Below are 25,020 nucleotides of genomic sequence, written 5' to 3' on the forward strand. Positions count from 1 at the left end.
GGGCCAGAGAAGCAGAGCTAGTGCCTCTACATGAAGCCCTCTACCAATGTAGCTGCCCAAGTGAGATGATAAACTTCATCATTGCTGAGGCCAAGGTGAACTGAGATATCCTATAACTTGCAGTCTCTGGCATTCTAGTTTACAAAATATCACTTCCACTTGAAAATAACATGCTGCTAGGCATGACTTACTTGGTGAATATGTCAGATGACATCTCATTCATGCCATTTATCCCTATGTGTTGGAGAGAATATTCCAATACGCCTCAAGCTATCAAAACCAAGAAGCCACAATCAACTAGCAAGGTAGTAGCACCCCATATTTTGTCAGACTCCTCTTTCATCATATATTGTTTTTCACACACGTGATTTACCCAGCCAAATTAGTAACCTCTTAATTTTATGTCCTTCAGTAATTATCAGCATTAGCACCATTATTACAGTAAATCTGTGTCATGCACATTAGTAGGATGTGGTGGGGTGGTCAATGTCCCCATAAATTAAATTATGTCACAGATCCCATTATAGATTTGACTTCTCCCTGAGCAGCACAACAATAGTGTTCATCTGCCCTGCAAAATGAAGGCAAACTTTTAGGATTGATAGATACAAACAAAAGTGTGTTAGCAAAATCAATAACTATGTCCCAAGTGTCATGACTTTTATTAATTTGAAAGGGAAGGAAATTACTTGCAGAAGAGACACAGAATTAAGGTCAACACCTTGATGACTACACTGTAATCTATGACTTACCTGGATACATCTTTCTGGACTAGTCAACCTGAACTAAATGGGAAGTTGATAGAAATACCATCTACAACAGACTGTTTAAATGGCCCTAATACTCCATCCTATCCTGTATCCATAATCTTTGCCATGTGACTTTATAATTCTCACTAAAAAGACATAGTCTGTTTTCCCTCCACTCCTCGGATACGGGATGTTTTTGTGAGTTGCTTTGGCCAGCAGAATGCAGTAGAAGTAATGGTGTCCCAGCTCTGAACACAGGTCTCCAGAGACTTGGTGTGCTTCTGTTTACTTTCTCCCTTGGTCCTCTATGCATGAAAACATGCTCGTGCTAGCCAGTTGGAGGATGAGATGCAGAGAACCAAGTTCCATTTCCCCAATTAACTCAGCCTAGGCTGGCCTACATCAGTAAATAGCCATGACCTGTAAGGCAATCCCTAACAATATAACACCAGAATTCTCCACAGAGCTAGAATGAACAATCCTAAAATTTGTATGGAACCAGAAAAAAACCCAAATAGCCAAAGCAATCTTGAAAAAGAAAACCAAACCTGGAGGCATCACAATCCTTGACTTCAAGATGTATTACAAAGCTATAATCATCAAGACAGTACGGTACTGGCACAAAAACAGACACATAGATCAATGAAACAGAAAATATAACCCAGAAATGGACCCATAAACATATGGCCAATGAATCTTTGACAAAGCAAGAAAGAATATCTAATGGAATAAAGACAGTCTCTTCAGCAAGTGGTGCTGGGCAAACTAGACAACATGCAGAAAAATGAACCTTCGATCACTTTCTTACACCATACACAAAAATAAACTCAAAATGGACGAAAGACCTAAATGTAAGACAGGAAGCCATCAAAATCCTCAAGGAGAAAGCAGGAAAAATCTCTTTTATCTCAGTCACTGCAACTCCTTACTCAACACATCTCTGGAGGCAAGGGAAACAAAAGCAAATATGACCTATTGGTACCTTATCAAAATAAAAACCTTCTGCACAGCAAAGGAAACATTCAGCAAAACTGAAAGGCAACTGATGGAATGTGAGAAAATATTTGCAAATGACATATCAGATAAAGGGTTAGTGTCCAAAATCTATAAAGAACTGATCAAACTCAATACCCAAAAAACAAATAATCCAGTGAAGAAATGAGCAAGAGACATGAATAGACACTTCTCCGAAGAAGACATCCAGATGGCCAACTGACACATGAAAAAATGCTCAACTTCACTCATCATCAGGGAAATACAAATCAAAACCACAATGAGATACCACCTCACACCAGTCAGAATGGCTAACATTAACAACTCAGGCAGCAACAGATGTTGGCAAGGATGCGGAGAAAGAGGATCTCTTTTGCATTGTTGGTGGGAATGCAAGCTGGCACAGCCACTCTGGAAAACAGTAGGAAGGTTCCTCAAAAAATTAAGAATAGAACTACCCTATGACCCAACAATTGCACTACTAGGTATTTATCCAAGGGATACACGTGCTGTTTTGAAGGGGCACATGCACCCCAATGTTTATAGCAGCACTACTGACAATAGCTAAGTATGGAAAGAGCCCACATGTCCATCAGTGGATGAATGGATAAAGATGTGGTACATATATACAATGGAGCATTCCTCGGCAATCAAGAAGAATGAAATCTTGCCATTTGCAACTATGTGGATGGAACTGGAGGTTATTATGCTAAGTGAAATTAGTCAGAGAAAGACAAATATCATATGACTTCACTCATAAAAGAAATTTAAGATACAAAACAGATGAGCATAAGGGAAGGGAAGCAAAAATAATATAAAAACAGGGAGGGGGACAAAACATAAGAGGCTCTTAAATATAGAGAACAAACAAAGGGTTGCTAAAGGGGTTGCGGGGGTGGGGATGGGCTAAATGGGTAAGAGACATTAAGGAGTCTACTACTGAAATCATCATCATTGGACTATATGCTAACTAACTTGAATGTAAATTTAAAAATAAACTAATTTTTAAAAATTAAAAAAAAAAAAATAGCCATGACCTGTGAGTGACCATGACCCAAATCAACATAGTCACATAGCTGGTCCTTGTTTTGTTTTGTTTTTTTATCTTTTCAAAATTTTTTTAATGTTTATTTATTTTTGAGAGAGAGAAGACAGAGTGCAAGTAGGGGAGGAACAGAGAGAGAGGGAGACACAGAATGCAAAGCAGTCTCCAGGCTCTGAGCTGACAAGCACAGAGCCCGACATCTCTGGGCTTGAACTCAGGAACCGCAAGTTCATGACCTGAGTTGAAGTCGGATGCCTAACCGACTGAGCATCCAGACGCCCCTATGTTTTGTTTTTTTGTTTGTTTGTTTGTTTGTTTTTAATTAAAAAAAAATTTTTTTAAGTTTATTTATTTTTGAGACAGAGAGACACAGAGCATGAACGGGGGAGGGGCAGAGAGAGAGGGAGACACAGAATCGGAAGCAGGCTCCAGGCTCTGAGCCATCAGCCCAGAGCCAGACGCGGGGCTCGAACTCGCGGACTGCGAGATCGTGACCTGAGCTGAAGTCGGACGCTCAACCGACTGAGCCACCCAGGCGCCCCCCCTATGTTTTTTTTAATAATACTACCTAATGTAAGCTAAGCCCAACGCAGATTATCTGAATCTCAGACCCTTAACCTGAGTAAATTACTGCTATTATCATACTGAGGTTTTTGTGGTTATGTGTTATTTTATCATTATGTTATCAATGTTTAACTGGTACCGATGGATTCATTTCTCACGTCTTTTATGTTAGCATTGGTTTCCATAATCCCCATGTTGTTTTGTTTTGTTGTTGTTGAACACAGTATACTACTTGTTAGGAATGTAGATTTCAGAGAGCTTTCATCTGAATCTTCTTTCCATAATCACCCTGATCTTAAGGATCAGAGCATCAGTGGCGTGGCAGGAAGATTGTGGCATTTGCAACGATTTCCATTCTCAACTATCCCCTAACCTGTAAAGCACATATGGCTTACTCACCTACTGATTGTGGCAAAGGCTCCTCAACTCAATACAACTGTAACTAAACATGTAATTTTTTCTGTAACTGTATGCTCACATCTTTCATTTCCTATCTCAATAAATGTCACTACCATTTTTATGTTTGCTCCAAACTCTTTACTCTTTCTCTACTCTTTCTCAACTCTAACCAATCACAGAATGCTTTAGATTATACATAAAAATATCAAGAATCTATCTACTTCTATCCATATTGGATCCATTACCATACTCCAACTAATCTTCTTTGAGCTACTATAAACCAACTGAAGCAAATAGGTACATTCATTCGAGGTTATGGTCCACCTCCCCAAATCAAAAACAAAGCTTCAGATGCTGGCTCTGAAATGGCCAGAACTAGAACAACTCTGGAGATCAAGGCGCTGGCAGTAGTGGGTAATTTATAGTCTTGGATCAGTTATTTCAATCCATTTTTTAACTTGGGTCACGTGCCATCCTTACCTAGGGGGATGCCAGGCACTTTACCTAATAATCCCACCTAAAAGGAAATGATGATGCTGTTAACAAAAGAACAAGAGACTGAATGCTGCAAGGCAACAATGCTGTCAACTCCTCTGGCATATCTGATTTCTCTTAAATATTTCTAGTTCATATTGTCAGAATCTCTGTTAATCTGTGTTGAAATCTCGGTCAAGGAAGCCTGCAACTGCTGGGAAATAAAGTGGGATTGCAATTTGACATCTTTCAAGACCACATTCTGACCTTATCTTTTTTTTTTTTTTAAAGTTTACTTATTTTTGAGAGGGAGACAGAGAGCGAGTGGGAGAGGAGCAGCACAGAACCTTATGTGGGGCTTGAACTCACAGACTGTGAGATCATGACCTGGGCCGAAGTCAGATGCTCAATGGACTGAGCCACCCAGGAGCCCCCATTCTGACCTTATCTTTAAGCAGCTTCTGCATAGTGGCTGCAGAAAGAGGTCTCACTGCGACAAGGTTACATAATGACTGTTTCCAAATGCACATAAAACTAGGTATTCTAAGACTAAGGTTTATTCACTTCAGCCCCCATCCCCACCTCTATAATTTGCCTAATGAGCAGCTTTGCCTCTGCATATCATGGCTTATTATCTTCCTGTACAGAAAATGGGAGGGAGTCTCACTGTTCATATAAACTTGATCATCAGTTCACAATGCTCTACATTCTTTATGCAGGTCTATGGTACCTATTTCTATTACAGGCTAAGAAAATGTGTTATAAGAAATGGAAACATAATTCAAAACCAGCTCAGATAAAATGTAGCAGACATATGTGGATGTAGCTATTGAAACAAAGGAGGTTATTGTAGAGACAGATACAAGATTTCTCCTGGATATTTAGGAAATGCTGAGTACTCAGGATGTCAGGAGGTGGGCTGCTGGACCCCAACAGCAGGCGTTCTTTCACTCTACTGGTTACTATTGACTTATTTCATGTGCTCCACATATGTCCATTCATTTCATCTGCAACCAAATGAAGCCGTTCTTGATATCTCATTTCAAGTTTCTTGAAATAGGATTCAGAGTTTTTGTTTTTATTTTTGATTTGTGTTTTTCCCTCTAGGGGGGCAAACAATCTATAGAGGGACTACTTTGGGCCATGTGTCTGTACATGATTTAGTCAGCAGGATGTAGGTCAGAGGCAGAAACCCTTCACAGAGCTCTGGGTAGGTGTAGCTATGGTAGATACTAATGACGGGTGTTCTCAACAGCCATTTCTCCTTTTCTCTGCTAACAGAACCATTGTGCCCAAGACAGTGAACCTTGATTGGACTAAATCAATCACAGAGTACTTTGCCAGTAGCTAGCTTAGGCATATGATTCAATTATGCCCAATGAGATGTAAAGGAACATCTGCTGAGAGGATTCTGGGGAATATTTTCTTCGAGGATGAAAGGAGATGCTACAAAAGAATTCTCTCTCTGTTCTTTTACTGGGTATTGCCCAGAATTGCAAAATCTAGGACCACAAAAGGACAAGTGTAAGAAATAAAATGATACCCTGATTACATTGGAGAGAGCTTGATCTGGTTGATTTACTGATTTAATGGGCAAATATCTTACCAGAACTCTTCTTCTTATACAAGGTAATAATCCCTATATTACACTAATTTTAGTTGGATATTCTATTACTTGTAATAGAAATATCCTATAACAGCATGGTCTCTGTTTTCAGGAGGCATGGGAAAATTGATACCTCAAGACATGTCTAATATACAAGGATATACAAAGCACAGCGCTTCGCTATATGTCATATAAATTATGACTATTTTTACCTCCTTGGAGATGCATATGCATGTCAACATTTTAGATTATTTAATAGGGGCCCCTGAGTGATTAAACCATTGATTAAGGTAGAAACCTTCAGGAAACTGTTAAGCATAATTATCAATGTCTTTAAAAATCTAATCCTTAGCCTCAACCTTCATTTTCTATCTTATTTCCTTCCTAACTATAACTAGGGAATATGTACTGAATGTAAGATTCTATAAAAGCTGAACATAGTAAATTGTGAACATTGAGAAATTCTGCTATGATCATTCTTATTTTCTCCAATAGCCTTTGGGGTCACTTAAATTCTGTGTCCAGATTCTAGATGCCAGCAGGAATCAGAATCATTGTTTTGAAAGAAAATTCTATGTAAATATGCTGAGGTTATCACGTCCTCCTCAAAATGGCTATCTTAAAAACAGCATCTCAACATTTACAGTAGAGTTATAGTAATTTTTACTTTTATTTTTGAAATTTATTTTTGAGAGAGAGCGTGCATGTACATGTGAGTGGGGGAGGGACAGAGAGAGAGAGACAGAGAGACAGAGACAGAGACAGAGAGAATCCCAAGCAGGCTCTGCACTATCAGGGCATAGCCAGACACAGGGCTTGAACTCATGAACCATGAAATCATGATCTGAGCTGAGACCAAGAGTTCGATGCTTAACCAACTGAGCCACCCAGGCACCCCTATAGTAATTTTTTTTTTATTTAAAAAATTTTTAATGTTTATTTCTGAGAGAGAGAGAGAAAGACAAAGCATGAGTGGGAGAGGGGCAGAGAGAGAGACACAGAATCCGAAGCAGATTCCAGGCTCTGAGCTGTCGGCACGAAGCCCGACGCCAGGCTCGAACTCACAAACCAGGAGATCATGACCCGAGCCAAAGTTGGACACTCAACAGACTGAGGCACCCAGGTGCCCGCCCCTATAGTCTTTTTTAAATTATTAAAAAGATTTTAAAGTGTGAAAATAAGAAAACTGATTATTTCTCTTATCTTCCAAATGGAGAAAATGGTACTGTAAAAAACAGTGACATTCCTGAAGTCATACAAGTTAATGAAATTTCTAGAATCTCTTTATCTTTTAATGTATTACATTAAAATTTTTTCTTAACTCACTGTATAGTCATAGATAATTGCATAGGAGTCCTCTAGTTTTTATTATTCAATTCCTTCACTAGGATTAAGGGGATTACAAATATGTTCTGAGTCTCATTTTTATTGCCCCTTCATATTTCCCCACTCCCACATAATGCTATTTTACTAGAGAGAGATCTTTTTAACTTACATGAATTTTTCTGTGAATAAAAAATTTTTTAACCAAATATATTTTCTGTGGAGACAGAAGCATCACCATCATTTAGACAGCTTATTTGTTCACAACTAGATACAAATATAGAATGGATGAGTGAAAACAAGTGTCCAGAGGTAAAAGTCCACTTTCGTAATTTGACTACATTTTTGCCAATATGGACAGCCTCACCTCTCACCAAAATAAATAGAATAAAACTGATTAAGCACAATATCAACACAAGTTGGGGTGTTTTTCTCTATAACCAAAGAAAAACAAACAAACAGGTACAACTCAAAAAAGCCAGGGCTATAACTGAATCCCTTGTATATAGAATAAAACACTGAAGAATGACTTGATCTGTGAAAAAGATAATTAGAAAACTGCTACCTAGCAGCCTGAGATGCCCTGAATAAAATTGTGAATTGTCTAGATGCACGGGTGGGTAAAATATCACTTATAAGAAATTAAAACTGCAGACCACTACCCATGAGTATGATGTCCAGATTTATTATATCTACTTAATTGGTTATACAGAGACTGCCACATATCTATCACATATTCATTCTCTCCTTCTTCCTTACTAAGAAAATGTCTGTTATTACTGGGATTGAGAATGCACCCACTGGGGGGAGGGAGAGGATACCTAGCAGCTAGCTGTGGTTTTACTTAACTAGTTCTAGTTAATTATCTATAATCAGATGTCTTAGAAGCCTCTTTAAATGGCAGGGAAGTACATTTTTTTCCTCCCACTCTTTCCTGCTTCCTCTCTCAAGGAAGGATGCAATAGTTTGAGCCCTAACAGCCAAAGAATGTAAGCTGTGTATTAAGGATGGTGAGGTAGAGAGAAAATGAACCTGACTCCCGGAGGACTTCATCAAGATGTATAGCAACTATGGACAGCCTACTTTCAGACTAATTTTATCCAAGAAAATTAACCTTTATATCTAGGGTCCCTACTAACAGCAGCAAAATCAGTTTATATTGGATTACTAAACTGGAAAATTTACATAAAAATTGTTGTAAGAACTTTGTGAGAAGCAAAATGAAACTGCTTTATGAAACATTCAGTATTCCGAACACAAAGAATTTGCATGTGCATACACACACACACACACACACACACACACACAGCTGAAGATGTTCTCCAAAATAAACAAACAAACAGACAAACAAATAAACCCATCCCCCTCCCGTGTGCACCACAGGGGAGAAAAAGCAATTCACTATGAGGGAGGATCAGCAAGCAAAACAAACAGGAGATTTATTTAGCACCTTAAGATATGAAACTGCATAGCAATAAAAAGAATCTATAAAATTTGAAAATTTTAAATCATTATAGAGTTTAAAGACAGATTAAAAGACATAATGGAAGAAAGGAAGAGTAGTACTTAAAACTGAGAATTTAAACCCCAAAAAAGAGAAACTTAAAATATCTAGCCAATGAAACACACACACACACACACACACACACGCACACACAATACAGAGGCTAAAACAACACATTAGTCAAAGATAAAGCTAGATCTAAGAACATATTTGGTATGGAGTATTAAGAATAAAAAATTGGAAATATAAGAGCACCGTCAGAAGAAATGGAGGATAAAATAAAAAGCATCAACATATATTGATTACTCAAAAAAAAAAAAAACTAGAGAATTATAGAGAGGCAACATTTGAAGAAATAATTGTTAAGAATTAAAGTAAGATCTAAGTACTCAAAATAAAGAACACAAGTACAAAGCAGAAACACTAAAACAAATACCCAGACACAGTTTTGTGAAAAAGCAGAACTGCAAAGAGAAAGATAAAAACCTTAAAAGCAACCAATGAAAAATAGAGAATATATAAATAATCAGAAAACTTTGGGATGATACCTTCAAAGTAGTGAGGAAAATAACCACCAGTTCCGAATCCATTACTTAACTCTTCATCAAGCAGAAAATTTTTTTTAAATATTTAAATGTAGGCTGAGAGATTTTACTACTCACAAACCCTTGATGAAATACGAAATTTAGTAAGGAAAGAACAGAAACAAAAGGATGGTTGGGTGCAAGAAGCAAGGTAAGTAAGAAATTGACAATTATGTTGGTATCTAAATAGTTAGTAGGTGTAAATCCTACCAATAATAATGATTAATTTGGTAAAAAGAGTATGAAAGATAGGGATGAAAGATCAGAGATGAACTTAAGTATTTTTAATTGCTTTGGAAGGGTCCAGAAATAAGAATTTTAAAATGTTTAAAGTTAACTGTGATTATTTGTAAATTTAAGGATAACCAGAAAAAAAAATAGAAGCAGAGTTTCTAGTTTCTGTAACAATAGAGGAGAAAATAAGATATAAGGAAATCTAATTCAATAGAGGCCTGAGAAAATGATAAAAGAAGCAAAAAAAAAAATTGTAAGTGTGACAACATAAAAAAATCATGACATAAGATAAAATGGTAGAAAGACTTCAAATCCATCAGTAAGTGCAATAAATATTAACAGATTAAGCTTGTCTATTAACAGATTCTCAATTTGAATAAAGATAATATTAATATTAAGCTGTATTAATTTTATAATAGACACATAAAATAAATGACAAAAAAGATTGAGAGTAAAGAGCAAGGAAAAAGATGTAACAGGGGAACAGCATTCAGAAGAAAGATGATGTGGCACCATTAATATTAGAGAAAAATAGGCTTTAACATAAAAAAAATTATTCTAGGGCATGAAGGTGTCATTACTTAATAATAAAAGAACAATTCACCAGGAACATATATCAATTCTGAACTCTATGCAACTTATAACTGCACAGTCTATAAAGCATTAAATGGCAGAATTTTGAAAATAATTTTTAAAACTAACAACTATGGTTTGAGACATAGTCACAACTCTTTCAGACCAAAGAGATTAAACACAGAAAAGAAACATCAAAGATAGAGAAAAGTTGAAATAATTAACAATCTTTTTCTTTTTTTATATGAAATTTATTGTCAAATTGGTTTCCATACAACACCCAGTTGTCATCCTAACAGGTGCCCTCCTCAATGCCCATCACCCACTTTCCCCTTCCCCCATCAACCCTCAGTCTGTTCTTAGTATTTAAGAGTCTCTTATGGTTTGCCTCCTTCCCTCTCTGTAACTTTTTTTTCCCCTTCCCCTCCCCCCTGGTCTTCTGTTGATTTTCTCAGGATCCACATATGAGTGAAAACATATGTTATCTGTCTGACTTATTTCACTTAGCATAACCATCGCCAGTTCCATCCACATTGCTACAAAAGGCCATATTTCAGTCTTATTGCCAAGTCGTATTCCATTGTATATATACACCATAATTTCTTTATCCATTCGTCAGTTGATGCACATTTAGGCTCTTTCCATAATTTGGCTGTTGTTGAAAGTGCTGCTATAAACATTGGGGTACACGTGCCCCTATGCATCAGCACTCCTGTATCCCTTGGGTAAATTCCTAGCAGTGCTATTGCTAGGTCATAGGGTAGATCTATTTTTAATTTTTTGAGGAACCTCCACACTGTTTTCCAGAGAGGCTGCACCAGTTGGCATTCCCACCGACAGTACAAGAGGGTTCCCATTTCTCCACATCCTTTCCAGCATCTATAGTCTCCTGATTTTTAAAAATCTTTTTCTAGCAAATAGGGAAAATTTATTCTTCAAGCACACAGGAACATTTACAAACATGAAATACACAATTTCCATTTTATAGATAGTATTTAAAGAATGGAAAGAAAAAACTAAACTTCCCACATCTGTACGTGAACAGAATAACCTTGAAATCAAAACCAGAAAATAACAGGAGAAATAGAACTTATATCACAATCTCACTTATAAATATGGTTCCAAACTTATTAACAAGTTATTAGCAAACCAAACTCAGTTACTGAATTACACCTAAGTTACTGAATTACTACCCACACACACACACAAAAAAAAACACATATTCTGTGACCAAATGAGCTTTATTCCAGAAAAGCAAGAATGGCTTAACATTAGAAAATGTATTAATGTAATTCATTACTTACCTAGTTAAAGTAGAAAAACAATTTGGTCACTTCAATATTTGCAGAAAAAAAAAAGTAGCACTCCTTTATTAAAAACAAAACAACATGACAGCAACAACAACAAGAAACCCTCATGGCAAAGCAGTATCAGAATGTAACTGTCTCAGCTAATAAATAGTTTGAAGGTGAAAGGTCAGAAACATTCCCTTTAAAGTCAGGAAAAAACAAAACAAACACAATCACTTACTCTTTCCACTTCAACATTTTCTGGAGCTTCTATCCAGAGCAAGTTTCTGAGGAAAAGAAATACAGGAGAAATTAAACTTTCAAACAAGTAGATTATCTCCCTAGAAGATATATGTACACAAAACATTAGAATTAGAGTTGAGCAAAACTGCAGGATCTTGAATATTTTAAAAGAATGATGTACATGTATCTATCAGCAACAGTTGGTGAAAAATCATATTCAAACGTAGATCTCATTCATAATAACAGCATGAACTTTGAGGAACCTGGGGATAAATATAATGAAAGAAGTATAAAACACAGAAGTATAAATTTGTATGTTTTACTATAGAATCAAAAAAAGTTAAATAGATATGTTTTCATAGAACCTGATAAGCTGACCTAAGATCCATATGGAACAGTACAAGTCCAAGAATAACGAAGTTCATTTTGAAGAAGAAAAAGAATATAAACGCTCTACCAGAGAGAAATATTTATTATAAAACTGTAGCAATTCTAGTAACTCTAGTGGGTGCCTGTCTCAGGTCTCCAGGGATCTTTTCACTGGTTGCTGTGGTTACTGCAATTGATTGTGGGTTTCTACGCAATCAGTAAGATTGCCCATGGACAATGAGAGCTGCTCCAGCCGGGAGTGTCTGGGAATTGCCATCCCCACCCAATATGGCCAGGAAAAGTACAAAAGCCCTTGTAGGGGCCAAGGGCAGGTCACCCCAAAATGTGCCACACTGGGGTGTTTTAAATAAAAGTTACTTAAGAGATGGCCTATGCAAGAAGGACACTCAGACCTTCTCTGTCCCCCAGAAAGCAAAACACAAATGTTTCATGTGAAGGACGTAACTCTCTGTGCCAGGAATAAATAGACATCCTCATCACCGGAGATAGAAATTGAGAGCTGAGAATCTGGCTTGTTACTTTTTACTAATTTACCACCCCAGTCCATATGCTGTTTAGAATTCCTTACTAACTGAAGGTCCCAGTGCTAAGTTTTCTTTGTCCTGTCAATTCCTACAGATTTATTGTGTCTTTGTCTAAAACGTATAAAGATTGCCTCAATTTCTTTCGGCTTCAAAGTCATTGTTGGGCCTTCATGCACATGTAATGAAACTTTTTTTTTCCTATTAACCTGTATTATGTAAAGTTAATTCTTAGTCCAATTAGAAGAACCTTAGACAGGAAAATTTCTTCCTCTCCTTCACCCTAGTTCCTTGCCTCAAGACAGATTCTGCTGTGCAACTGATGTCTCAGAGTCCTTGAGATCAGGCTGAGGCTAGATTTTGTCTGTAGGTACATTTGTACTGAGCACCTCCCTCTTCTCTATTCTGCTTTCCTCATTCCTTTACAGATTTTTCCTGAATGCATACCCTTAATAAATTCCCTGCATAAGAATCCTTATTTTTGTCTCTGCTTTCAGGGAATTTGATAGAAGATAGAAATTAAGAACACGTATTGATGCACAGATAGACAACTCAACCACTGGGGGAAAAATAATACACTGAAGAGGAAATCGGAAGGGCCAATAAATATATGAAAACACAATCAACCTCATCTAGTAATCAGAGGATGCAAATTAAACAGCACTCACCAAATCGGCCATTTTTAATATCTGAGAATCCTAAGGGTTGATTAAGACGCGAGCAAATGAGAAATCTCATACATTGTTGGTGAGAAAGTGTATTTGTTAAGGCATATTGGAGAGCAATGTATTAATATCTAACAAAATTAAAGATGCTCATACACTATAAGCTAGCAACTACAATTTTAGGGATATACCTGGGGAATTCCCAGATATGTGCTTAGAGAGAGGTGTGTGAGGATAGTCTCTGTGGCTTTGTTGATAATAGTGGAAAACTGGAAACAGTTTAAATACTTGTCAAGAAAGGAATGAATTGTAGCATATTCATAATGTGCAGCAGTTAAAATAAATTATCAAATTTAGATGTGTCACCATGGATAAATGTCTAAAACATCGTTTTTAGTGAATAATGAGAGGTGAAGGACACCTTTTATGGAATTTTTTTAAATGTAAATATCAAACCAAATTATATAACAACATGCTTATGAACATATGGACATACAGATGTATGTAAGTACATATTACTTAAGCATATATATGTTGATACTGTATAAAATATGTCCCGCAGACACTTCATAACAGTGACACGTCTGGAGAAAAAAAGAGAAACAAGACTGGAAAGTCTACAAGGGGTCTTCAATTCTAATTCTATTGTCTTTTATTTTCCTTTTTTTTTTTTTGTACAAAAAATTATCTGAAGGGGCGCCTGGGTGGCTCAGTCAATGAAGCATCCAACTTCGGCTCAGGTCATGATCTCGCGGTTTGTGAGTTCGAGCCCCACGTCCAGCTCTGTGCTGACAGCTCAGAGCCTGGAGCCTGCTTCAGATTCTGTGTGTGTGTGCCTCTCTCTCTCTGCCCCTCCCCTGGTCACGGTCTGTCTCTCTCTGTCTCTCAATAATAAATAGACGTTAAAAAAAATTTAAAAATTATCTGAAGCAAATCTAGGGTGAGATACGTGAATTTTGTTACACTCTCTGTATTTTTCTATAAGTCTAAAGTATTTTATAATACAAAACATAAAATATAAATATAAAACAAATATAAAAGAGAAATGGTACTCAAAATGTTATCAAACCCTAAATCTTGCTTTTTCCTTCCTCCGTTCTTCCCATCCTCTTCCCTTCCTTTCTTACTTCTTTCCTCTCTTCCTTGATTTTCCAAAAGAATCACAATAATCTCAACTTTCAACCTTCCTTAATTCTTTTCCTAACACCTAGAGTTGTCAAGTAGAATACAAGAAGCACAGTTAACTTTGCTTTCAGATAAATAATGAAGAGAATTTTTTCATGTTTATATTAAAAAGTGATTTTTTTATTTGAAATTCAAATTAAGTGACAGTTCTATATTTTTATTTACCCAATTTGGCAAGCTACTAACTTAAATTTGCCATCATTGCAGTTTATTTACATAGGTCACCCATCTCACAAATATATTTAATTCTCAAATATGTATACAGAATAGGACTGATAACCATCTTCTCGCTGATGAACAAGGCTATCTGTCAAGGCTAGATACTATCTATTCATCTATCGTGGATGCTAATATCCTAATACTAGTTCTAGTATCAAGGATCTAATCGTGACTAGGTCAGGAACAAATTAATTGGATCTTAAGTATAAGATTCCTAGAGGTACAAGCTAGTTTTAGGCCTGATACTTTGAAGCAAGCTCTACAAAGTATCTTTGGCTCTTTTTGGGTTTCAAATTCCTCTAGAAGAAAAATTTCTTCCTCTTGTGACATATTTGTCTGGTTTTGTTTCTGCTTCTTTCTCCAAGAAAAAACATCATCTCCTAGATGGCCTTTATAATGCACCACGGTTCTCTTTTGTTTCCGCTGAGCGCTTTCCAGAATGTGTGCCTTCTAAGGTCTCTCTTTGGTCCTTACCATTTACCTTTGTCACCATTTTTTTTTTCCTTAGCCAGTTGTCATACAGAGATTCTCAGCCACTGAGCATGGTGGTAAAGAAATATCACAAAAGCTTTGAATGAAAGAAACATAGTAGGAATTCAATGCCAGTTGATTAAATGAAAAACCCATCCAAAGAGCCAACATTAAGAATTGTCCTGTAAAGCATTAACAATTTGCAAGGAAAATGATAGCAATTATTTAAATGGCTAAAGAGGCATAAGTCAGCTTTTGGGTTCTGTATATCTCCCTTTTCCAGGGGATTCTTTTAGTTTTCCTATAGATGCTTCCTTGAAGTGTGCTTTCCCTTTAAATAATTCCTATTTGTTTTAAAATTGCCTGTGACTTAATAAAATTGAAATCACTATGTTTTAAAATTGCCTGTGACTTAAAATAGAAATCACTAAGATAGTAAACTGGTGGTTTCTTACATACCTTCTCCTCTTTGAAATATCCTTCCTTTTGTCAGTAAACAATTAAATGAAATGACAAATTTGTACCAATCTTTTATTTTCAAATTGGTTTTTGTTTATGTGGGCTAAACAGCCTAAAATAAGAACCATATGGTATGTGTTATTTTCTGTTTTTCTTTTTGCCTTTACGAATTTTAAAATCTTATTACAAAGTCAAATATATTCATAAATAAATAAAAAGAAAGCAAAACAAACAGAAAAGCAAACAACCATGTATTTTTTGTATACATATATGGTAGAGTATTTATAAAAGGAAATTTTTACAAAATCACATATAGACTGTTTCTGGGTTTTTTCCTTAAAATATGGAAAACCTTTTCCCTTCCTATTAAATATTCCATCACATTTCCCCCTAATCGTTTCCTAGCACTGTATTATCTTTTTTTAAATGAAAGCTTGACTTTTTTGAAAATTTTTCATCCTTTGAAACTCGGAGCTTTTATCTATAAAATAGAATTTGTGGAGAGAGAGAGAGGGAGAGAGAGAGGGGCCAACAGAGGGTGTGCTGTGATGCAGTGTCTATGAAAAAGAGTATGTTCTTGTCAGTCTAACTACTTCTACAGAGGACTAGAGGACAGTCACAATGTGAAACTCTGTTTTACAACTCCAGGGATAAAAATCAGTGAAAGCAAAGGTGAAAATGATAAAAGTCAATGCAGTGACACCGTTAAAGATTTACCTCAATGTGCCTTTGTTGGTTAGAACTCACTGTGCTGCCTGCAAGAGGGACAAAAAAAATGGATTCACTTTATTGCACTCATCTGTCATAGAGAATACCCTCCACAAAAAGGTGGGAAGAAGTGGTGAACTTATAATCAGTCTGTGTACACATACAATAGGAAGGCAGTACGGAAACCCAGCAGGCCTGGGACATGAGTGGCTGTCATAAAGAGGAGAGTGACACTCTACTGAGATCTGTGAGTGCCGAGCTCCAAAGAGAGGGGTGAGCTGACTTGATCTTTCTTTGTGTGCGGACTGTTGGGTGTGCTCCGCGCACCTTCAGACTTGGTGGGGAACCACATTCAATAGCAGACAAATACAACCTGCTCAGCCACCAATAGGAGGAAGCGAACTTGTAGCCCTTTGGAGGATTCCACAGAGAGTGCATTCCGCCTATAATCGTGATGGATGGAGCTTGCCTCTCTCTGACCAACAGGGATGTTCCAAAGCTGCTGAGATCAATGCCTCTGTGTCAGAAATAACTGTTAGAAGCAAAATTACTAGCAATATCTGAAAAAGCCCATTTATTTAGGCAACGTTTTTAACATTCTAGCTATCACCACAATAAAGGGACCAGAATGCTTTTCTTACGAATCTCCCCTTCATTTTACCATATTCTTGAGGCTGTCTCTGAATTGAAAAAAAGTGAGTGGTTTTCCCTTCTGGATATTGCACAGGTACTTACTTTTATGGCATAAGGTTATGTTAAGAAGCTTAACGGTCAGAAAATAACATCTAAGAATGATACTACACGGTTTAGGAAATGAAATAGTGCCAAATTCTGTCTTTGAATATTGTCTTTACCTCTGGATGGTCAACTTTTCAGCCTGTGCTACAATATTAATGCTCGTGTCACTTAACCCTCCCCTGAAATCCCTACTTACGGTCCCCTAATGAAAGGTTCCACTTTGCCCCATGCTGGGACCCTCAGGCAGTATGATGTCCTATGTAGGGCCTTTAAATATGTTTCATTCTCTTCTAATTCCCTATGAATGCATAGAGCAAAAGGAGGACACCTGAAATATTTTGCAAGGAAAAAAATGAATAGTGACCTCCTCCTCCTCCCTTTTAAATTACTGTCATTCTGTCTACCACGGAAGCTGCTTGCTCTCTTCCATGCTGTTTAGCCGGGTAGAAATGCACTCATCACTCGCTCGGAGGCTCTCCCCACTGAAACCAGGAATCCCTCCCCATCATGGCTCATGATCAGCAACCCACCATAACTAAGGTATGACGTCATAATTATTGAGGAGGGAATTGCCTGTTTTTTTTTTCACAACTCTAAACCCCATCCCTTTTACAAGCCATTTTCTACCTACCCGAATCTGCATTCCACCAAATTGACACTTTAATGCACTAAATATTTCTTGACCTTCATGTAGTACAAAACAGCCAAAAGAGTTTCTGAATTTACAATCACACAAGACAAGATGACAAATCAGATATAATTTTCTTCTTTTTGTTTTTGAGGAAAATGTTTAAAATTCTCAAAGAAAGGTGTTTGGGGAATGCCATTGTCAGAGAAGCAGCAGAAGATGCATTTATCCAACCTATCATCAGGGTAGGGCTCCTTGGGGAGGCTGGCATGGAGTCAAGTTTTTGATAAGGGAATGCTTGTGGCTTTGGAGGCAAGGATTAGAAGGCTATTCTGAGCAAAACATGAGCCATTTTTTGACAGGAAGGAAAGAAAAGAAATGAAAAGGTGGCTAGGGTGAATGGTTTCTCTTTACCCCTTGGATCTCTCATTGTCCATCTGACAAATCATATATGTCCCATTTTCCAAAGCTCTCTTCAAGGCTTAGGAAAACAACTGAAATCCACTCACATTATTGTATCTGTCACAGAATGAGCCTCCTCTTTCCTTCCAGATGTGTCTTGCAGTTTATGCAAAAATTTAACTTAAATTGTAAACTGACCAGTTGGAGAGCATGTATACCTCATCTTCCATGGGAATGTAGATCCTATTTGCTGGTTGGTATATTGTGTGTTTGGCCACACTCACACATAGGCTCTAAGAAAGGTAGAGACTGTCTGTAACACGTTGTGGTTCTAGTTCCTTTTTGACATTTTCTGATGATGGGAGTTTTTGCAATTTATTTGTTCTCTGTTTCAGTTTCCTCCTTTGTGAAATAAAGGTAATTAAATTTACATTAAGTGTTGTGAAGTTAAAATGAGATCATGTTTAATCAGTCTTTTGCACAGTGTTTGGCACATAGCTATCAATGGTATCTTTAATTATTGTTATTTTTCTAATTAATATGCCAAGTCTCCTCTTATAATTTGTGATCAAGATCCTTTTAAGTATAGAAAATTAATGGTGGGTTGATATTTTGAACATCAACTACCCATGACTTTGGAAAAACTACTGCAATTTCTTAGTTTCTTACTGGAGATAGGAGAAGGACAGAATACACAGTCTGCATGTGTGGAAATTAAGGATGGAAATCATCTAATATTGTGGAATTTTTACAATTCCACTGGGTTCCTCAATAACTTCATTATAATAAGCCTATGGGGTGCCTGGGTGGCTCAGTCCATTCAGCATCCAACTCTTGGTTTCTGCTCAGGTCATGATCTCAAAGCCTGTATGATCGAGCTGTGCATCAGGCTCTGCACTGACAGCAAGGAGCCTGCTTAGGATTCTGTCTCTTCCTCTCTCTCTGCCCCTCCCCAACTCACACATGCACTCTGTCTCTCTCTCTCAAAATAAGTAAACTTAAAAAAATAATAAAATATTATAAGCCTGGAATTAGCACACTCAGTACTGAGTAAATACCTGCTAAATAAAAGTATTTTCAGTACAGTGAACCATGTATCACCCTTACAGTGTGTGCATATTGTGGGTGATCACTCCAAAGGATTTTGTTTCCCAGATGTTTTCGGATCAGCCCTTGACCAAGAAGGAGTTATTACTGCTCAGTGAAGTTTGATATAGGAAGAATATTTGGACAGTTTGTGCTTCATTAATACAAGTTTGGTTTGTTAAATCCCCAAGTATTGCTTTACAAGTCTTCAGATTAAAAATTAATTACAACCATTATCAACAAATATAAAAAGTCAAGAAAATAATGAAAGCCCATCTGTCTGTTTGGCTTTGGAAAGCATAGCACAGTGGCATCAGCTGAGAACTACCTTTCACAATGAGCTCTAAAAGTAATCTATGACATACACTAATATGTACTTTTTTATGCAAAATAGCTAAATTCTTTCTTAAAACAAATGAAGCTTTCACCTATGCATACAATGCAGCCTTATCCCTTAAGCAGAAGTTGGTCACCTGTGAATGCAAAAATGCACTGGCACAGAAATTTTTTGAGATGGTTGATTATCATTCCATCTCTGTTTGGAGATACTGTGTACATAAGAACACCTGACAGCCTTCTCAATGGCTACTTCTATTGTAAGTAAACTTTAGGGCATTTTGACTATAGGTAAGGTATGCTGCACATATGTGCATAGAAGGAGGAAACTTGTTACACTAGATTATATACATAAGATTAATTACAATTATATATATAAAATAGTCATTCGTTGACATAAAGCCGTAATTTTTTCAAAAACAATCGTTTTCAAAGAGGTTTTATCTCTGTCATACAGACACCCTTATGGAACATATAAAAACCCACGAATATTTAATTTGCCTTTAAATAAAATAAACAACAAATACGAAAAGACACAACCAAAAAAGTAACTTCCTTATGATTAAAAAAAATAAAATTTTTCAAATTGGTAATTAAATGAATTTTGTTTACTCCCAAGTTATTTTCCTCCCCAAAAGGAATCTTTTGAATAATAAAGAGATATAATTAACGAAAAAGGAAATTAATAAATAGGTCAGAAACAATTTACTATGGTTTGTATGTAATCTAATGCCTCTATAGGAATGCAAATAAAACCTCAAAATCAGGCTATTAATTTCATAAAAAGACTGTCTTCACAAACATGGGAAAAATATCGCCAGTTGTTAATACCTAGATTTCTGATAGTTTTTAAAAATATGTTAGTTTAATTTTTTAAGTGATTAGTGTAATATCCATTGGCTAATTATGGTATAATTTGGTCGTGCATCACATACAGACTTTTTAAATTCTTAAATAATTTACAAGGAATATTACCTATGTTGAAGTTTGAAAATTAAATAGTACAGTTTAAAGAACTAGGAGAGAAACAAAAGAATAGTCAGAATGTGAATTACCTAGGCTAAAGTCTCCTCCTGCTAAAAATAGAACCAGAGCTTAAAGTATAACAAATCTACTTTTATGAAATTACTGAATTTCCTAAACATAAGAGAAATTTCTAAAAAGAGAAAAAGTGTCTAGCTGAAACTAGAGAAAAAAGTAGTAAGAAGAGGTAAATGGAGCAGGGATTTTTTAAGGGAGATTCACCTGGTGTTAGATGCCTTCATCAGCACTGCCATTCAGAGAATATGCCCCTAGGCCTTGGCAAGAATGGGGCAAAACTTGAAACTCTTGCATTAATCATGAAATCATTAAAGGGAACTAAGTAGTCCCAGGTCACTACTGACCCTGAATCTTGCAAAATATAAAACTTTCATAGTGAAAAATGTCTCCCACTTATATACTCAGAATTCCTGCAGATTAGTTTTGATAAGATAGAGGAGTCCACAATGAACAGTCAGTAACCAAACATAGAAATACACATCCATGAAAGACCTGAATGTGAGACAGAAAACCATCAAAACCCTGGAGGAGAAAACAGGCAACAACCTCTTGACCTCAGCTGCAGCAATTTCTTATTCGGCACATCTCCAAAGGCAAGGGAATTAAAAGCAAAAATGAACTATTGGGACCTCATCAAGATAAAAAGCTTCTGTACCACAAAGGAAACAATCAACAAAACTAAAAGACAACCGAGGGAATGGGAAAAGATATTTGCAAATGACGTATCGGATAAAGGGCTAGTATCCAAGATCTATAAAGAAATCACCAAACTCCACACCCAAAAAACAAATAATCCAGTGAAGAAATGGGCAGAGGACATGAATAGATATTTTTCCAAAGAAGACATCAGATGGCCAGCAATACATGAAACGATACTCAATGTCACTCATCATCAGGAAAATACAAATCAAAGCCACACTGAGATACTACCTCACACCAGAGTAGCTAAAATTAACAAATCAGGAGACTATAAATGATGGCAAGGATGTGGAGAAATGGGAACCCTCTTGCACCGTTGGTAGGAACGCAAACTGGTACAGCCGCTCTGGAAAAACAGTGTGGAGGTGCCTCAAAAAATTAAAAATAGAACTACCCTATGACCCAGCAATAATACTGCTAGGAATTTACCCAAGGGATACAGGAGTGCTGATGCATAGAGGCACATGTACCTTAATGTTTATAGCAGTGCTTTCAACAATAGCCAAATTATGGAAAGAGCCTAAGTGTCCATCAACTGATGAACAGATAAAGAAGATGTGGTTTATATATACAATGGAATATTAGTTGGCAATGAGAAAGAATGAAATCCAGCCATTTGCAGCAAAATGGATGGAACTGGAAGGTATTATGCTGAGTAAAATAAGTCAGTCAGAGAAAGACAGATACCATATGTTTTTTTTAATCATATGTGGATCTTGAGAAACTTAACAGAAGACCATGGGGGAAGTGAAGGGAAGAAAAAAAAGTTACAGAGAGGGATGGAGGCAAACCATAAGAGATTCTCAAATACAGAGAACAGACTGAGGATTGATAGGGGGTGGGGGAGAGGGAAAAGTGGGTGATGGGCATCGAGGAGGGCACTTGTTGGGACGAGCACTGGGTGTTGTATGGAAGCCAATTTGACAATAAATTATATTTAAAAAATACACATCCATCAGTGAGGGTCAACAGAACTGAAGAGAAATGTAATAACCAACCAATTCATAATCCAGAATTATTGGGTATGAAAAACAAATTCACTATATGTGAAATTTTTAAAGAGATAAAAATACAGAATAAGAAACGAGAAAGAATGGGCAGAAGACATGAAAAGGCATTTCTGCAAGAACATACAGATGCCAACAGATATGAAAAGATGCTCAACATCACTCATCATCAGGCAAATGCACATCACCACTACAATGAGACAGCACTTCACACCTTACAGAATGGCTAACATTAACAACTCAGGCAACCACAGATGTTGGGGAGGATGCGGAGAAAGAGGAACCCTCATGCACTGTTGGTGGAAATGGAAACTGGTGCAGCTACCGTGGAAGATAGTATGGAGTTTCCTCAAAAAATTAAAAATAGAACTACCTTATGACCCAGCAATTGCACTACTAGGTATTTATCCAAGGGATACATGTGCTGTTTCAAAGGGGCACATGAACCCCAATGTATCTACAATAGCCAAAGTATGGAAAGAGCCCAAATGTCCATCAATGGGTGAATGGATAAAGGTGTGATACACACACACACACACACACACACACACACACACACACAATGGAGTATTACTCGGCAATCAAAAAGAATGAAATCTTGCCATTTGCAACTACGAGGATGGAACTGGAGGGTATTTATGCTAAGAGAAATTAGAGAAAGACAAAAATCATATGACTTTACACATGAGGAATTTAAGACACAAAATAGATGAACATAAGGGAAGGGAAGCAAAAATAATATAAAAACAGGGAGAGGGTGAAAAACAGAAAAGACTCTTAAATGTAGAGAACAGAGGGTTACTGGAGGGGTTGTGGGAGGGGGGATGGGCTAAATGGGTAAGGGGCATTAAGGAATCTACTCCCGAAATCATTGTTGCACTATATGTTAACTAACTTGGATGAAAAATTTAAAATTAATTAAGAAAATGAAAGTGGAATACACATGGGAAAAAATTAAAAATAGAACTATCCTACAATCCAGGAATTGCTCTATTGGGTATTTACCCAGAAGAATACAAAAACACTAATTGAAAAGATACATGAACCTCTATGTTACTTGCAGCATTATTTATAATAGCCAGACTATGGAAGCAGCCCAGTGTCCACTGACAGATTAATGGATAAGGATGTGATATATATACATACATAAATACACACACACACACACACACACACACACACACACACACACACACTGGAATATTATTCAGTCATAAAAAGGAATGAAATCTTGCCATTTGCAACAACATGAATCGATCTAGAGACTATAATGCTAACTGAAAGAAGCCAGTCAGAGAACAATAAATACCATATGATTTCATTCACATGTGGAATTTAACAAACAAGACAAACAAACAAAGGAAGAGAGAAAGAGAGAGAGAAACAGAGACAGACTCTTAACTATAGAGGACAAACTGATGGTTACCAGAGTGGACGTGAGGAAATGGGTGAAATAGGTGATGGGTATCAAACAGTACAATTATCTTAATGAACACTGAGTCCTATATGGAACTGGTAAGTCACTATATTGTACACCTGAAACTGAAATAACCCTGTATGTTAACTATACTGGAATTAAAAAAAAAAAAAAAACTTAGAAAGAAAAGAGACCATCAAAAATTGCCAAAGAAATTTTAAAAATAAAACTTTTAGATATAACACATATAAGTAAAAAATTCCCTGCTTGGATTAAATAACAGATTAGACATAGCTAAGGAGATAATTAGTAACCCAGCAGAGATATATATAGCAATAACACAGAGATCAGAACAGGGAAAGAGAAAATATGAGAAAAAAGTTAAAAGACACAAAGTATAGAATAAGAGTGTGCAAATTATACATAATCAGATCCCAGTTGATCACTGAACTTTTTGATGATGTGAGTTTTGGCAAGTTACTTATTCTCTCCTTTTCTCGATTTCTCCTTTGTAAAATTTGGCTTATGGTAAGACTATTGGCTAGAATGGCTAGAAATGGCCATTACAATAGAATAATGGTGAGAAATTTTCAGAGCTTATCAAAGATATGTAAGTATGTACACAGAAAGCACAAAATGTACCGAGAAAGATAATTTAGATATAATCCACACTGTAGTGAAACCAAAGACACAAAGATGTTAAACAAGAGATAAATGACAGATCATCTATTTAAAAAAAGATAATTAGATCAATAACAGGCATCTCAAGAAGCAACAATAGATGCTAAATAAGTATAGTAATTGTCAAAATTCCAATAGTAAATGTCAAACTAGAATTGCATGATCATAAGATTTTTTGTTATGAATCTAAAATGTAGATATTTTCAGATTTTAAAAATTGAAAAGATTTTTATCACCAACAAATTTTCACTAAGGGGATTTCTAAAGGTTGTAATTCAGGAAGATTTAAAATACCTAAGAATACAAGAAGAATTGTGATGTGTGTCTGTTAGGCCCACTTAGGCTAAAGTGTGGTTCAAGTCCAACATTTGTCTGTTGATTTTCTGTCTGGACGATCCACCCATTGCTGAAAGGTGGGGGTTTGATGTCCTCTACTATTATTGTATTACTGTCTATTTCTTCCTTCAGATCTGTTAGTATTTGCTTAATATATTTAGATGCTCTGATGTTGGGCACATACACATTTACAATGGTTATACCTTCTTGATGAGATAACCTCTATCATTATATAACAACCTTCTTTGCCTCTTGTTAGCACTTTCAGTTTGAGATCTATTTTCTCTGACAGAAGTGTAGATACTCTTGCTCTCTTTTGGTTTCCACTTGCATGGAGTATCTCCCTCCATCCTGTCACTTAGAAAATATGGGTCTCTGAAGCTCAAGTGACTCTCTTCTAGAAATGCATGGAGTTAGGCCTTGTTTTGAACCACCCAGCCACTCTGTGCTT

The 25,020-nt window shown here is 36.5% G+C and overlaps 1 long non-coding RNA gene across 1 annotated transcript in view; it reads right to left on the reverse strand.

Moving 5' to 3' along the window:
* LOC123386027 overlaps nucleotides 1-25,020 on the reverse strand; it is a 270,457-nt gene that overhangs the window by 184,227 nt on the left and 61,210 nt on the right. The window contains exon 2 of the long non-coding RNA XR_006599434.1: nucleotides 11,579-11,624. This is a non-coding gene — a long non-coding RNA (uncharacterized LOC123386027). The remainder of the gene's footprint in view (nucleotides 1-11,578; nucleotides 11,625-25,020) is intronic.

The sequence above is a fragment of the Felis catus genome, chromosome B3 (assembly GCF_018350175.1).
Source record: "Felis catus isolate Fca126 chromosome B3, F.catus_Fca126_mat1.0, whole genome shotgun sequence".
Classification (NCBI taxonomy): domain Eukaryota; kingdom Metazoa; phylum Chordata; class Mammalia; order Carnivora; family Felidae; genus Felis; species Felis catus.